This window comes from Crocodylus porosus, unplaced genomic scaffold (assembly GCF_001723895.1).
Source record: "Crocodylus porosus isolate Cpor-Errol unplaced genomic scaffold, CroPor_comp1, whole genome shotgun sequence".
Taxonomy (NCBI): domain Eukaryota; kingdom Metazoa; phylum Chordata; order Crocodylia; family Crocodylidae; genus Crocodylus; species Crocodylus porosus.
This window is the reverse complement of record NW_017728932.1, coordinates 4,618,399-4,633,433: the sequence shown is the minus strand read 5'-3', so window position 1 is coordinate 4,633,433 and position 15,035 is coordinate 4,618,399. Positions and strand designations below refer to the sequence as shown.

At 49.7% G+C, this 15,035-nt stretch overlaps 1 protein-coding gene across 2 annotated transcripts in view; it reads right to left on the bottom strand.

Moving 5' to 3' along the window:
• CLIP2 (CAP-Gly domain containing linker protein 2) overlaps positions 1-15,035 on the bottom strand; it is a 113,618-nt gene that overhangs the window by 38,067 nt on the left and 60,516 nt on the right. The gene's annotated exons all lie outside the window — the stretch shown is intronic.

The following is a 15,035-nucleotide window of genomic DNA, read 5'->3' as shown; positions in this document are numbered from 1 at the left end:
AAGTTAGCAACACAACACAACACTGCTCTGTTTCAGGTCCTCCAGCAACGATGACATCTCCCCAAGAGCCAAGGGGAGACCTCTTCCCATGAGCTCTCCAGTGCAGAGTTGGCTACATGCCTCATGGATGGACAGAATGATAGTTTTGGCTTCCTCTAAATGGCAGGGACCAATTGATGACAGAAATTATGTCCAATCCAGCACTGAACCTACCTTATATCTAGGTCTTTTTCCCCTTAGAAAGCTTGTGTGGCTGTGTCACTATTGCTAGATACTGGTAAACGCTCCCTAGCCAGAAGGGCCAGGTACCCATTTACAACCTTTCAAGTGGGGACAGTCTTCAGCAGAGGTCTGGACCAGGGGTGGGCAAAACGGTGGATCTGGCCAGTAGCTGCACTTGCCCCTGCTGGCGTCACTCTGGCCAGTCTCCAAGGCCACCCCAGGGGCGGCAGGGCCATGACAGTGTGGGGCCAGGGTCTCCCTGGAGCTGCTCTGGGACCGGAGCTGGGGCAGAGCTGCGATCCGCTACCTGCATGCCCCTGCCCAGCGTGTGCGGGCAGGGGATTGCAGCTCTGCCCCGTCTCCAGCCTGCACTGTCACTGCTGCAAGATCCTGGCCTTGACCCTGGAGCAGCTCTCCACCCAGTCGTGCCAGTAGCACTTGGGCCAGTCTCGGTGGAGACCCAGGGAGCACGGGGCCATCACAGCCCTGCCGCTCCTGAGGTTTCACAGAGATGGCCAGAGCCATGTGGGCAGGGGCTGCTGGAAGTGGAGTCTGCCACGAGCCCAATCCAGCCCAGGAGGCAGACTTTGCTCAAATGCACACTTGCTGAGCCACAGTGAGACACCTCAACTGCTCCCCCATTGTGCCCCCTCCTCCTACTATGGCTTAAGCCAATTCATTGAGCAAAATAAGCTATACCAGCAACAGGCTGTTTTGCCTGCATAGGATACCTCAATAGCCAGGTTAGTTTCTTGGAGGGAGGAAAAGTATCACATCCATAACTGACAGCGATGGCAGCAAAAAAGACTTTTTAAAGCTTACACTTGGCCTGGGAAAGAAATCAACCGTGCAATGTGCTGTGCATGTATTTTGGACACCACCAGTAAAGTCTGTGCTGGACTGGGCAGGTCCTCTTTCTTAACACTGGACACTCCTACAGGTTGACCTGGGTATCTGTGATGTCAGACTCTCTCAGATGGATACACAGACCTCATAGAAAATGTAAAATTACTAACATTTCGAAGGGGATTCATCTCGATAGATTATATTTGGAGGGAAATAAGCTTCTTTAGAGCCTGTGCGATCAAAACAGGAATGTTACTGTAATTGCCTCTTCTCAACTAGTCAGGAAGAAACTAGTGTACGCGCTTTTAATTTTGCTGATGAACGTATGGCGAATGACAGGCTGCGTAACTAGTACAGACATATGCACATAGATGTACGTGAGCAACGAAAGACCACAAGATGAATAACCCCTGAAAGAAACGCTGCCAGGCCTGAACACCTCCAAAAAGTTTTCTTATTAAAATATGCTCTGTGTTGCACAAGTGAAAATCTTCAGAAGCTTGCATGGTCATTATGGGTAATTAAGAGCCGTCAGACTTTTGCTGATCAAGAAAGACCTGTTAACGTTTGACTGGAATATATTAGTTGGTGGGGGGTGGAAAGGGTCGGGCACTACACAAACGATGAAGTTGCACACAGAAGTTTCATCCGAGTCTCTGCGGTTATGGTCCAGGCACCCGATAATAATTCAGGGTCAGTGTTAAGGCAATAAGCCAAAATGAGCTTGATTAACTTCAGCATAATTTCTTTCCTGTTTGGATTTATAGCAGCCATCTTTTTAGACTTCTTAAAATGTAGTAAAATAGATAATTTTGTCTCCTTAGTTTCAGCAGTAGAGTGGAATTAAGCAGCCTGTTGATTGGAATTAAACTCTCTGATGATGGGAGCATGATTTGCTACTGCCTTAATGAACATGCTGCTTTACTCTTAGTTTAGGTTAATATCACATTAGGAGCTTCACTTTGTTGAAAGGTTGCCTTTACTTTGTTAAGGCTTTTAATACAATTGAGATGCCAAGTCACATTTCTTGCAATGAGGACCCCAGAGCCAGGGGCTTACTGCGCAGCCAGCACAGAAGCTGGCAAACTCCTCCAGTTGCTCTCAGCGCTCTGCAGAAATCTACACCAGAAGGTCACAGCTTAACTATTAAAGAGGTAATAAACCCCAGTTCCCAGCCACCAAAGATGCAGGTATATCAGCAGCATCGCTATCCTCACCCAGAGAAGGGAACGCTCAACTCCTCCGGTATAAGGACATCTCTGGACTCTGCACCCATGTTAGAGAGAAGGGAGCAACTGCAGAGAGAAGGGAATACCCTATTCCCGCAAAACAACTAAATAAATCACTAGAAACATTATAATTTGTAAAACTCTGAAGAGTAAATTCATCTTAAGACACCAAAACCCAGGAATAACAGCATGTCCTCTAAAGCAATTTGTTCCAATATTTCATTGTTTTTGCCACGACTTACTCTGGTGGCCTTTCCATAAAGCATGGAAACATCCCTCCGGACAATCCTATCCTCTGAGCCAAATTGACAGAGCTGTCCCGCGACACTCAGAGCTCCCTTGCTCCCACTGTGCCTGAGGGACTCGGGGACAACATGAATAAATCCAATAAGGAGCACCCAAAACTGTCACATTTGCATGCTAGCACTAGATCCAGGTGTTGAACTTCTTGTCATTTGGCAGGTGTATGGGAATGTGGATATGGGGCAAGCCCAGAAAATTCATCAGCCCTGATAAACCTACAATGCATCTATCTCTATCTCTGCATCTACCTCTATTAAGAAAGAGCCAGCTGGCAGGTTGCACGAGCCCATGAAGTGGTTGGTCTCATCAAAATATAGGCATCTGTTTCCATCAGCCATTCAGATGAACTCTCGGCTGGGTCACCTTGGAACAAAAGGAAATGGGATGCCCAGGAAAACTGAAAGGGCAGGCTCTGTAAGGAGGAAGGGATTGTGGCCCAGTGAAAAAGGTATGAGAGGACCCCGAGATCTTTTCACAGAAGCTCGGCTCTGTTTCTTCCTTGACTCCTTCTGCAACCAGTCCCTATAGCTCGCACTGCCTCAGTTTGCATTTCTGCACAATTGCTTTTTATAAAGTGCTCCAAGATCTGCGAGCCATGGACAGCTGAGTACGTCAAGGCTTTAGCATCACTCATGCAGTCCCTATGACTAGGCTGAAGTCCAGAGAACAGCTACTGTTTTGATATAGCCATCTCATAAGGGGAACTGATACCAAGGGAGAGCATACACCTGGTAGCTAGAGTGAGGTGACCATGGCTTGGGGGAATGGACTACATCAGTGGGGGCCGACCTTCCCGGCAACCACGTCACAAATTAGTTTTATTCCCCCCCACCCCCCCCGAGTGCCACTTCAATCCCCTTCCCCTGCCTGATCGGCTGCATTCATAAAGCCAACGATGAAGTCAAGAGCGTCACATTTGCACGCTAGCACTAGGATGCTCCCTGTCCTGTCTGCTGCTCTGCTTTCTGCTCCCTGCCCTGTCTGCCAGCATGCTGCCTTTCCTGGCCCTGGCCTGCCACATGCTACACACAGTGGCTACCTGTGCCACTTGTGACACACGGGGCACAGGTTGGCTACTCCTGAACTAGAGGACCTCTGAAGGTCTCCTTCAGCCCCGTTTTCTATGACACCGTTCTACCGAAATCATAGGAGGCCAAGATCTGGACAATCCACTCACGAGCTTTGGTTCCCATCTCAAAAGTCTGCAGGTACTCCCATCTCCCCTACATCTGCATATTGCCACACTTCGGGATTCAGAGTTACTCCACCGAGCAAATGAAAGGTGCTGGACAGCTAGCATGAGATGTGAACCATGCAAAATGACATGACTTTGAAATGTTGAGAGGTTTTTAAAAAAAGCTACTTTTGACCACTGCGCATCCTCCTGGCTTTTCAGCTTCAGAGAAAAATATTCAGGATGTTTCCCCCATCTTAGCCCATCCCAGCTCAGGAAGGGCATTGTTGGACTGAATTAAAATGGCCTCTGAGCCGCATACAGCTGAACTGTGGCCAAGTCTGACTCCCAAATCAAAGACCTGAAACCTCCCCGTACCTCTGCTTACAGGTCATTTATTGAACAATATCTTCCTTACCCTGACCCCTCTCCAATTGTAAGGCTTTCCAATAATTTCAAAGTGAAGCCCGAGGAAGAGGTTAATTTTGCAGTTCAGCTGGACAGAGCAAAGGGAAAATTTGGAAAGCTAATAAAAAACCTAGATAGCGAATCCTCCCAACCCTTTGTGTCACTGACATTATATTCCTTCTCAAAAGGACACAAAAGTGGATTCAAACTAGTACCCCACAGCTGAAGGACCATGATCTTAACCCTTCCAGACACCATCCTGCCATCCTCATTAAAGCTTCCAATGCATCCTTTAAACAATTTAGGCAGACTAGGACCGGATAATATCTCAACCCGACATCTACAAAAGAACAAGCCTTGCCTTTTACCAGTCTTCTCTCTAATCTCTCTGGCTCTTCTTCTATTTTCCCTCCTTCTTATCAGTTCTATACTTACATATTTTTCCCTTCACCCCACGCGCGTAAACCTCCTCCCTCCAGTGCCACCCCCTAAGGCTCCAGTGTCATCGCCAACAAAACAGACTCTGCACCTGACACTGCAACCTGGGACAGCAATGCTCCTCATCACCTGCCATGTGCGACTTGCTCAGTATGGTGGCCAGTAGGCCATTGCAGGTTGGGGACAAGCGAGGCAGAGTATTTAGCAGCCTACTATCAAGGTTCAGTGTGTGCTACCCCACACAGAGTTATGGGACATTAATAGTCGGTTCAAAAATTCACAACAGTTGGGGGCATCTGAGAGTAAGACACTCGTCTGTCTGTTCTTAGTAGACTATAGCTGACCACCCAAAGCCAGAGAAAGGCAAAGGCCCAAAGGATGCACTAGACCAGAAATTCAAGGAAGAGAAATTTTATCCCCTGAAACTGTGGGTGGTTTTTCTGAATACAGCAAGCCTCTTCAGAGTCAGAGCTCTTCCCATCACAGCTGAGGGTGTACAAGTACAAGCACTTTTTTGCAGCTGATGCACAAGGCTCCTGCATCTCTCTCTCTCAGGCAGCAATGAGAAAATAATCCTTCAGGATCCAGTGGGAGAGGAAATCCTAGAATTACGGCTTCTCCTCATGAGGCTGTTTCTTAGAAAGGCCTCCCACATTCATAACACAGCTGTCTCCACCTTAGGCCCCTGGCAACCCCTCCTTCGTGGCAGGGCACAAGGAGAACACTAGTGTTTGCCAGCCCGCAGGCTGAAAGGCTGGTTAGGAAAGCGATCGTGCACGAGCGCACCGACCCGCCCAAGGGTTAACGTGGCAGGAGGGTTGGTATGGGATGTTGCTCCTTTTCCTTCCATTACAGCAAGGGTTAGCACTTGCTTCTCTGACCAGCGTTAGCATTGCATTTGGCACCATGGGGCACAAGAGGCAGGATGCAACAGATGAAAGGAGGGGGTGTTTTCCTGCCTTTCTTATCCAAGATTCAGTGACTAAGTGTAACCCAATAACACCCCCATGATGTACAGGGCTCTCTGCCCCAGGGAACTACCCATCTAGTCATTCATAGGCAGTGATTTCCTATAACTCCTGTAAGGACTAGGAAATGCTTTACTTACAGCCTGCTGAACACACAGGCTTCAGACCCGTAGCCCTGCAGTGACTTAGGCCTCATCTACACTGAAGAGGCCAAGTGCACAGGTGTATGGAAAAAAAATTATTTGGGGGGAGGCAGGAGGGGGCTGCTGAGCACACACTTGCATGCATCTATGTGTGCTCCCCTCACCCAGCAGGTAAGTCTGTGGGGGAAGGGGGGGGCCCCCGCGGTAAGGGAGGGAGCAGGGCACAGGCAGGGGCAGGGGCAAATGGGGCCCCAGCTGGGCTGGGTGGTAGGACAGTCAGAGCTCAGGTGGTTCATCCAGGGGCTCACGGGGACTCCTGCCACTGTGTGAGCCCCGGCAGAGGCCCAGGGGACACATGCCCCCCCAATCTGCATAGGGCAGAGGCAGCTGCTCCTGTGCACTACACTTTGCCCCCTGCTGCAGCTGACCCAGGAGCAGCGCGACACCATGTGCCTGCTGCTGCTGGGCTGCGCTGCACCCCCTGCCTGCCCCATGGCAGGATGCACATGGCATTGCACAGCTCCTAAACCAGCGGCAACCCCATTCACCCCAGCCCATGCTCCTACCCCTGCCTGTGTCCTGCTCCCTCTCTCACTGTGGGGGCCCCCAACACACCTTCCCTTTCACAGAATCAACTGGTATTTGCTTTCCGTGCTGGGCAGCCAGTGATCCACACGTGGGGCTGCAATCCTGGCTGCATGCGCACCCCGCTCCACCCTTGCTGCAGCCGCCCAGAGCCCACAACCGGAGTACCTTGCGGCCCTGCGTTTGGAGGAGCTGAGCCCCATAGCCCCAGCCTTCCTCCGCCTATGGCCAAGTGTCTGTAAGTGTCCCGGAGGAGAAAATGCCCCTGTGCCCATGCATGCAGTTGACGTCTGGCATTTGTCTGCCAGGCAACAAAATTGGTGGAGTGTCTCCGGTAGCTTAGGGGAATTAGCCAGGATACAATTAACATTCAGATGCTTGTTACGCCTTCGCAAGCACAAGAGCATGGCACAACCGCTATGCAGTCCGTTCCGATTGCAATTCAACCCCGACCGCTCTCCACGCTGACAGCGCCCTCCCTTGGTGACCCTCTCTGGCTCAGCTGAGAGCCCCAGCTCCTGCCAGCTCTCCTGGTACTGGAGGGTGAGGATTTTCCATGGGGACAGGAGGAGATATAAAAAGGGGCACCCCTCCAGCAGCCAATACAAGCACAGGGCCACTGGCATAAAGTAAAGCCAGCCCATCTGGAATGAGGTAGGCCACTTTGTTGGAAACGCAAGGGCACAACAATCCAGATCAAGCTAATAGTTTTCTTTAAACCATAAGGGGATGGGAAAGCGTGTACTGGAAGAGGAAAGTTTTCTTCGTAATGAAGAGTGTGGATAGAAGGGCTGTGCTAGGAAAGAGGGAGAGAGCAGAGTTTCCTTGACACCCATCCCTGAGCTTGACTGCCCCTGAAATTCCCTCTGGGACCATCCCGTCTCACTTAACTCGTTCTAGCCCTGAGAGGGGTTTCTTACCCATACACACTGTGCTTAGAGCTAAGAGGACCCACCTCCTAGCACAACTAAATGATCAGTCCCACCAAGTCCTATTGCAAGGCTTTCAACACCCGAGGCCAGGGTGACTCTGCAGAAGAAGTCCACGTTCCTACAGAGTCTGCCACATGGCTACGCTCACCAGCCAAGACACGGAGATGGTTGCTTTCCCCATGGACTGATCTGAAAGCAGGTGATGCAATATTAATCGTGTCTCCTCCGGAAGCACAATTTCCTTTGGCAGAAACAAAGAACAAGAGTCTCCTCCAGTCAGGGGCTGGTACAAATGGATCTTGGCACACCCCTTCTGCTAAGGAGCCCTGTACTGCAGCACCTCCTCTCTTGGAAGCCAACGGCCATGAAACACATGCCCGATATACTAAAAATGGGAACGGCAGCATTTGTCATTAAGCCATGCCTACTTCCACCACCCTGCACCTGGACTCCAGTGGTCTGAGGCATTGCTCAAGGCCAGCACATGGCAGCAGGGCGAGTGGGAGCCCCACAGATGAACGGAAGAGGCTCAAGGGCTACAGCTCTCCTCATTTTAAAGCTTTTAATGGAAGTTATTTTCGACTTGGGTAGTAAAAAGCACTTTCTAGTTTCAGGCTGCCAGATACAACTGATATTTAAAAATAAATAAATAAATAAAAAATCTGAAAAATGTGATTAGTGTATTCATGAGAAGCTGCTGTTATTTGCCAGGAGCTAGTGGTTGCACTATACAGCAGACAATAAGAAACACTTTGCAATGCACATCAGAGAAGAATCTGATTAAAATCCCTCTCAAAGGAGTCAACCCGGGGTCAATTTCCACCAGGCAGATACGCAGCTCAGCTAATTCCCGTGCTCGTTTAGATGAGCTGCAATCTTCCATCTTTGTGGTCCTAGTGCTGTTTCTGTCTCCTCAAGTTTTTCACTTCCAACAAGTTCTAAATCCGAGATTTTTATATCAGGCTAACCAAGACAAAGCCCCATAATACTAGGTGAGAGCAGTTGTTTATCCAGTTATTTTCACAGTCGTCCTCTGTTAGGGGCTTCTCTGGGCAGTCCTTACTCTTACATTTTGTCAGTCTTTAAGACCTCATTCCCAATTAGGATTCAGGATGAAAACTCAAGGCAAGAACCCCTCTCCAGAGTGCCCTCCTTTTGCTTTGCTTTTCTTTGTTCATTTTGTTTTTAATACACTGACAGACGGCGTGAACCCGTACATGACCCACCACTGAAAAACGTGGAACGTAATCAGATGTCAGGAAAGTAACACACAGTTTAGTCCTGATTGCTTCCCTCAGAGGGGGGGTGGGGATGAAGAATTAATCTCTCCAAAGGGACGTGCAGCAGAGATCTGCTTCACAAACACAAAGAGAGTCAATTCTTTTCTTTCAAAACCTTATCGTGAAATCTTGAATGATCGTCTGTCACACGGCGTACACAGGGCACCCAGTTCTCCGCCACAGTGCATGGGTTTCAGCATAACACCACTGAAGTGCAGTGGAGAATCAGACTATTTTTTTTTGTAAGCCCAACAATTCACAATGCTTTATTCACACAGATTGAACTAAGGTTTCGGGACAGCGCAGGCCAATACATAACCTCTCAAATATCCCATACTAAATAGCATTCTAATATGAACTACCATTAGTCAGCTTTCCAAGCACCACATCTATACACAGCAACATTTCTGTTGGGCCAGCAACACAAAAAATCCAGTTCCAAAGATGCCTGACCTGTACAGCTCCTCTGCAGCACTTCAGCCCACTACCCTAGCACCCAGGGGACAGTGATAAGTATTAGGAGACGAAGCAGGCCTGTCAGGGAAGAAACCTATGGTGGCACAGGCAGTCCTCGGACTTGCAACACAACTGGTTCCTGAAAACTGTGTCTTAAGTTGAAACGTTGCAACTCAGAACCATTTTTCTCAATGTTATAAATGGGGGATTGGTTTCTGAATCAAAGCCCGATACCCTGTTTTCACCAAAAATACCCCAGAATTTTGTGCTCGATCAATTATGGTTGAGTAATATAGCTACATTCGTGTATTTATGTTGTAAATAGCAATCATATGGATTTGGAAGGGCTTCTTTCAGGTGACTCTGCTGGACTTTTTGAAGGGCTCTTGGCTGGAGTCGTCTTAGGAGTCTCAGCTGCAGGTTTTCCTGGAGTCTTGTCTGTTTTCTTAAAGAAAAAAGTGTCCAAGGAGGTTTGGACAGATGCTCTCCAGAGAGATGGGCGACACAGCGAACTCGTTCGCTGGCGTGGCATTGCATCGGATCAAGCGTTGATCCAATCGCGTCAAAACCGACATCCGAAAGTTGAAACGGTGTCAATTTATAAATGTTATAAGTGCGAAATGTCGTAACTCAAAACGTCGTAAGCCGAGGCCTCCCTGCATTTCAGAACGAAGTATCCAATGATCACAAAGAATAGCGCTCAGACAAATGCAGAAGAGGAGAGAAAATACTGGGAGACAAGATTGAAGGAGATGGGAGGTGTGGTCCTCTGGTGAGGGAGCTGGTTGGTGACCCAAGAGACTGAAGCTTAATCCTCTGTTCTGGATGAACTTGGGCAAGTAACTTTGTCTCCCTGCATCTCTGGGAACTTCCCATGCACAACACGGGGACAAAAGCATTTCCCAGCCTCGCAGAAATGTTGGATGCTTAAAGACAGTGGTAATAGAGGCTACAGTCAGATCCGTATCCAAGGTAACCAGAAATAGAGTAGACGGAAAGCAGGGCAATGACAATGAAACTACCATAAGGGTCTTGGACAACACTTTCCTGACTGTGACAACATGGGATAGATATAAAGGCAGTGAACATAATGCCTAGGCTGGGAAGGCTTCTTGGATTGCAAGGAGTTGCCATCCAAAGTATGGCACCAACAGTACCAACTATATCTTAATAAATCTTCGCTCCCATTTGTAATGACAATTCATTTGTAGCAATCACAGCAGTTGAGAGCATTTCACATTCCCGGCTATTTTTAAGGCATTTTGTGACTCGGTCTCCTTCAGCTCTTCATATCCGTCTTCCCACCTGCATCAGTGTTCATTTTTTCTCTTGGCTAGAGATAGGAGAGCCAACACACCACAGGAAGCCAATTCTTTGCTGGTGACGATGACCAACAAGAAATGGTGTGCAGATCCTGATTTGGGAAGATCCAACCTAACAAAAAAAAAAAAGTGAGCATTCATTGCTCAGCAATAATTTGCAAGGCTGCAGAGGAAGAGTTCTGCAATATTAGGCTCATATCAATCCTACAACTTTTGCATCTATGGGAAATGCTCAGTTTGAGTCAGAAAGAGCCAAAGGCAAATATTATCCCATTTCTCTAGTGGAAAACTTCATGCAAAACCTTTACCCAAGCTACTGAAGAGCATCAGAATGGGTGTCTGAAGAGAAGGACAGGTTTATATAACACTGGTGAACAGCAGAAACAAGACACGGCAGACTGCTGCTGAAATTAAAGAAATCTGCCGGAGGGAGAACAAACGAACTCTGGAGCATCGGGCTTTCCAGGAGTCAGGTGCTGATCCTACAAGCCCAGCGGGCAACCTTGCAGCCCTCCCTTTGGGCTCGGTCAACAACGGCAGAGTAAGAACTGGATGTGCTCCTCAACCTCAGAAGCCTGCGGTGTAATCCCACATCTACTCCTGGACGAGGAGTCCTACAAATCTTCCAGAACAGTGCAAAACCTGGGCAACAAAGGCTAAGAAAGGGTGCCACAATTCTGAATGCCTGATGCAGGGTGCTCGCGACCCACCCAGAATTGCTATTCTCCATCCTAGTCATTTTTCCATTTCACTGCAACCCCTCTCCAAATATCTGCAATTTTGCAGTTTCTGCTCTTGCAGATATACCTGCCAGAGCAACACACATTAGTGGCGGCACAACCACATCATGCACTGACTGCTATCCTCAGTCTTGCTCTCTCTTCCCTCCAATTTTATTTCCTCTCTACTACTGCAAGTGATTCAGGGACCATCTCCATCTAAGCGCTGTGTGCGGGGACAGCAGCCAGCACAGTGGGGAACTCAAGCGTGACCCCTGCTCGTAGGAGCTACTGCAATGAAAAATACAAATAATAATTGCAACACGTTCACTCTACAGCGTGCACTTTCTAGAACAGCTTCATTTACATCCACTCTCCAAAATTACTGAGCCATCTCCTCATACAGAACGCGGGCTCTGTTGTATGGTGCATATATACACCGTGCATACATGTCATGGTGCAGATATACACAGAAGCCTCAACTTGGTGAGGTCTTCCAGGGAGCTAGGCACTGGGGCAGACAGCAAGACCATGCCCTTGGGAGCTTGCAGCCAGGAGAGCACAAGCAGCAGGATTTGGATGGAGAAGGGAAGAGCAGGGTAACATCAATAAAAGACCGCACCATGTACCATGGTCCCAACAAGGGCCAAGGAGGAACCCAAGGAAGGATGCGAGGCTGGGATTTCTTTTCACTAGCTTGTACCATCGGCTGGCCTAAACTTTATTCCCAAAGTCCCCTCCTTAGTGTTTTCCTTTCACAACAGAAACTATTAGTTTTAAGGGGCAAGAAGGGAGAATCAAAAAGGACAGAACGCCTGAAGGCAATATTTTCCCTGCGGGGCTAATCTCTAGGTGGTTTATCTTCGACCCAACAGCCTCACTGGCCACATCCAGATGAGCGCACATGTGCCCGTTTTGATGTCTCAAAGCCATTTGAGATGTCACAAGAGGCACACTGGGAAAGCAAAAACGTTCCCCACACTGTATTTGCAGCCCGGACTCTAAATTTGATACCAGCAAGTCCCAGTATCAAAAAAAAAAGAAAACCACACTGAAAAAAGCGGTGCAGGGCACGCTCCCTGATGCGTGCCCCGAGGCAGCTGGAGGCTGGGCCCTCCAAAGAGACACGCTAGCACCCGTCTCTGCCTGCCGCCTGCCCCTGCTGCTCCAGCACACTGGGGCAACTAGGAGTGGGGCAAGGCTACAGCAGTGGATCAACCTAGGTAAGCAGGGATATTGGGGGGAAAATGTGGGTGTGGGGGGAAACTGTGCTGGGGTGGGTCCCGTGTTGCCTCCTCCTCCCTCCCCCCCCTGCATGGTGCACAGCACCCCCTGCAGCAGCAGCCGCCATCAGGGCGCTCGCAGTCAGCTCCTGGCAGAGACCCCCAGCAGCTGCACATGGTGCATGGTACCGGCATAGCCTGCTGATATGCAGGACCAGGCTGGCTCTTGCTGTCACCCAGGATCCCAGCTCCACATACAAGAGCCTTGAGCCAGCCAGGTCCTGCCTCCATGGTGCCAGCCCAGCTCAACAGCACACGGGGCACATGGAGCCAGGACATGGGCTGGCACCCTGTGCCACGTGCAACTGCAGGGGGTCTCTGCCAGGAGCTGGCCCCAAATGCCTCTACAGCCCCTGTTGCTGTGGGGGGGAGACGCTGTGCACCATGCAGAGGATCAACCCCTCCCACATAGTCCCCCCCAAAGCCCCCCACCCACATACCCACCCCAGTTCAGGGCTTCCCAGGAACAGCATGGGGGTTGTTGGGGCCTGGGCACAAATGCAAGGAGCACACCAACAAGGGCTGGCACTGCTCACAGCCAGAAAGGAGCCAGTGGGATAGCTGCAGCTGGATTCATGCCCTGGTGCTGGGATGGAGCTAGTGGGGGCAGGCAGGGGCTGCAGGTCAGGAGCGAGGGGCACTGGTGGGGCTGTGGGTTGGGAGTCAGGGGCAGGGCACTGGCATATCAGTCCCCATGTGGTCCCTGTCTGGGTCTGTCTGGCATGCAGCCATGGGGACGCAGATTCAAGCGGGCAACAAAATACGATGGGGGGATGCTGTCGCAGGTGGCAGCAGCTCCCACTGCCAGACTGCTCTAGAGGATAGAGGGTGCAGTGGTCACTCTAGGTTAGGGTAGGCTGCTCTAGCATCCAGCTGGCACAAGGGGCTAGTGTCCCCACATACCAACTGACCAAGCCTCAGAGGTTCCCTTAGCTGCTGGCCAGGGCAGCTTTTTATACTGCCGGGCCAGCACAGGTGCTGGCCCCAGCCTCTAGCTCCCCCGGCTGAAGATCCGGAAGGAGGTGGACAGGATCAGTTTGCCCCAAGTGGCACAATTTGCCACACCAAAGTGCATGTTCAGGCACATGTGCGGAGACAAATCCCCAGCACAATTTTGTGCTGCTACTATTTGAGCTGCTGCAAGTGCACGTGCCTGCATGTATGGACACAGCCACTGTGTCCATTTAAGAAAGAAGACTTCCCTGCCATTGGATTTGACCTTCCCCTGCCAGAGAAACAGAAAAAGAAATGCGGTGCCATTCATTCAGAATGGGGTAGGCTGGGGAAGAAAAGCAGACTGGCGTGGCACAAATTAAGGAGAGAAAGTCAACTGCAAGGCTGAGTTGCCTGAGCTGCTGTTCAGTTTCTGCCATCCTGCTAACAGTTTCTTGCAAGGTTTAAATTTACACTGATCATCTTTCCATGGCTGGGACCACAGCAGCAGCAGCAGTTCCTCAAGGGGCAGAATTCAAATGAGCCTTAATAAACTTAGCATAGGGAATCTTTTTTTCCTCCCGCAAAAGATTAAGTATTCTTAAATTGTCCTAGAATATATTGTAAATCATTCATTTCAAAGGGCAAGCCAGCAAGGTTTTGGTACCTGAGCCTGCTGGCAGTTTCAAAAGCATACCATGACAACCCCTAAACCATCTGGACATAGTACACTGGAAAATCTGCAGGGCAGATTCTCTATTGTATCCAGTGTATATGAGACAGAATGGGCAGTGCCTTTCATCTGAGTGCATTAAGTGCCTCAAATGTGGTCTCAGATGGTCAAGCACTACTCTAAGCTCTCTGCTGGGGATAGCCTTCAACCTTGGGGGATCCCCAGAAGGCCTTGTGTTGACGGACCCTTTGCTGTTCTTTCAACAGCTTTCAGGGGAGTATGGACAGCTGTCACAAGCTAGGGCATCCCAGGCTGTGCCAAGACTGAATGAGATGGGGAAGGGTAAAGCCATGAAAGGTACCACAACACACTACCGGCACACGTGCTCCCACTCAACTGAACAAAGCTTCAGAGCCTGCTCTCAACCCAGCCACACCACTAGCTTCAACAGGTAGGGACCAAAGGGGTAAACCCCGTCACAAGCTCTCACACGTTACCATCAGAGCAATTGCTGTATTAGTTCCACTGCAGCAGACAGAGCTTTTTTCAGCATGATGCCCCCAAGCACTGAGCAGCATGTTCCAGGGAAATGCCATTTCTAATCTCTCCAAAAGTTAAACCTCTAAACATATTTAATTTAAAGTTCCTGCTGATCATCAGGTACAGGCAACAAGAATATGCCCAACAGCAAACCCTGCTTATTCTCCTCCAACGCAGCCAGGCAAAGGCATGTCCTTCAGGAAGTCTTTCTATGGAGGATAACCATTAAGCACTTGAAGACAATGGGAGTTTAGCATATGCTGCAAGTCCTAAATAGGCATGGATTTAAGCAGGTGTTTTGTGGCGCTGACAAACGTGCAACTCCCTGGTCTAACTCATGGCACTTTCTGTGAAGCGTCATAAGATAGACCAACCCAACAGACATTCATTGTTGGATCGGGAGGGTGGAGAATCGAGCTTCACTTTGGAGCCAATCCAGCAAGAGGGGCTATGTGTCTGCAGTCTCTTCCTCCTAGTCCCATCCCCACCTCTCCCAGCTCAGGTGCCGTCTCAGGATGGGAGGAGCTGAGGCAGGGAAGGGAGGTCCATTCTGGGGTTTGCCCACGCTGCACTGCAGTGGG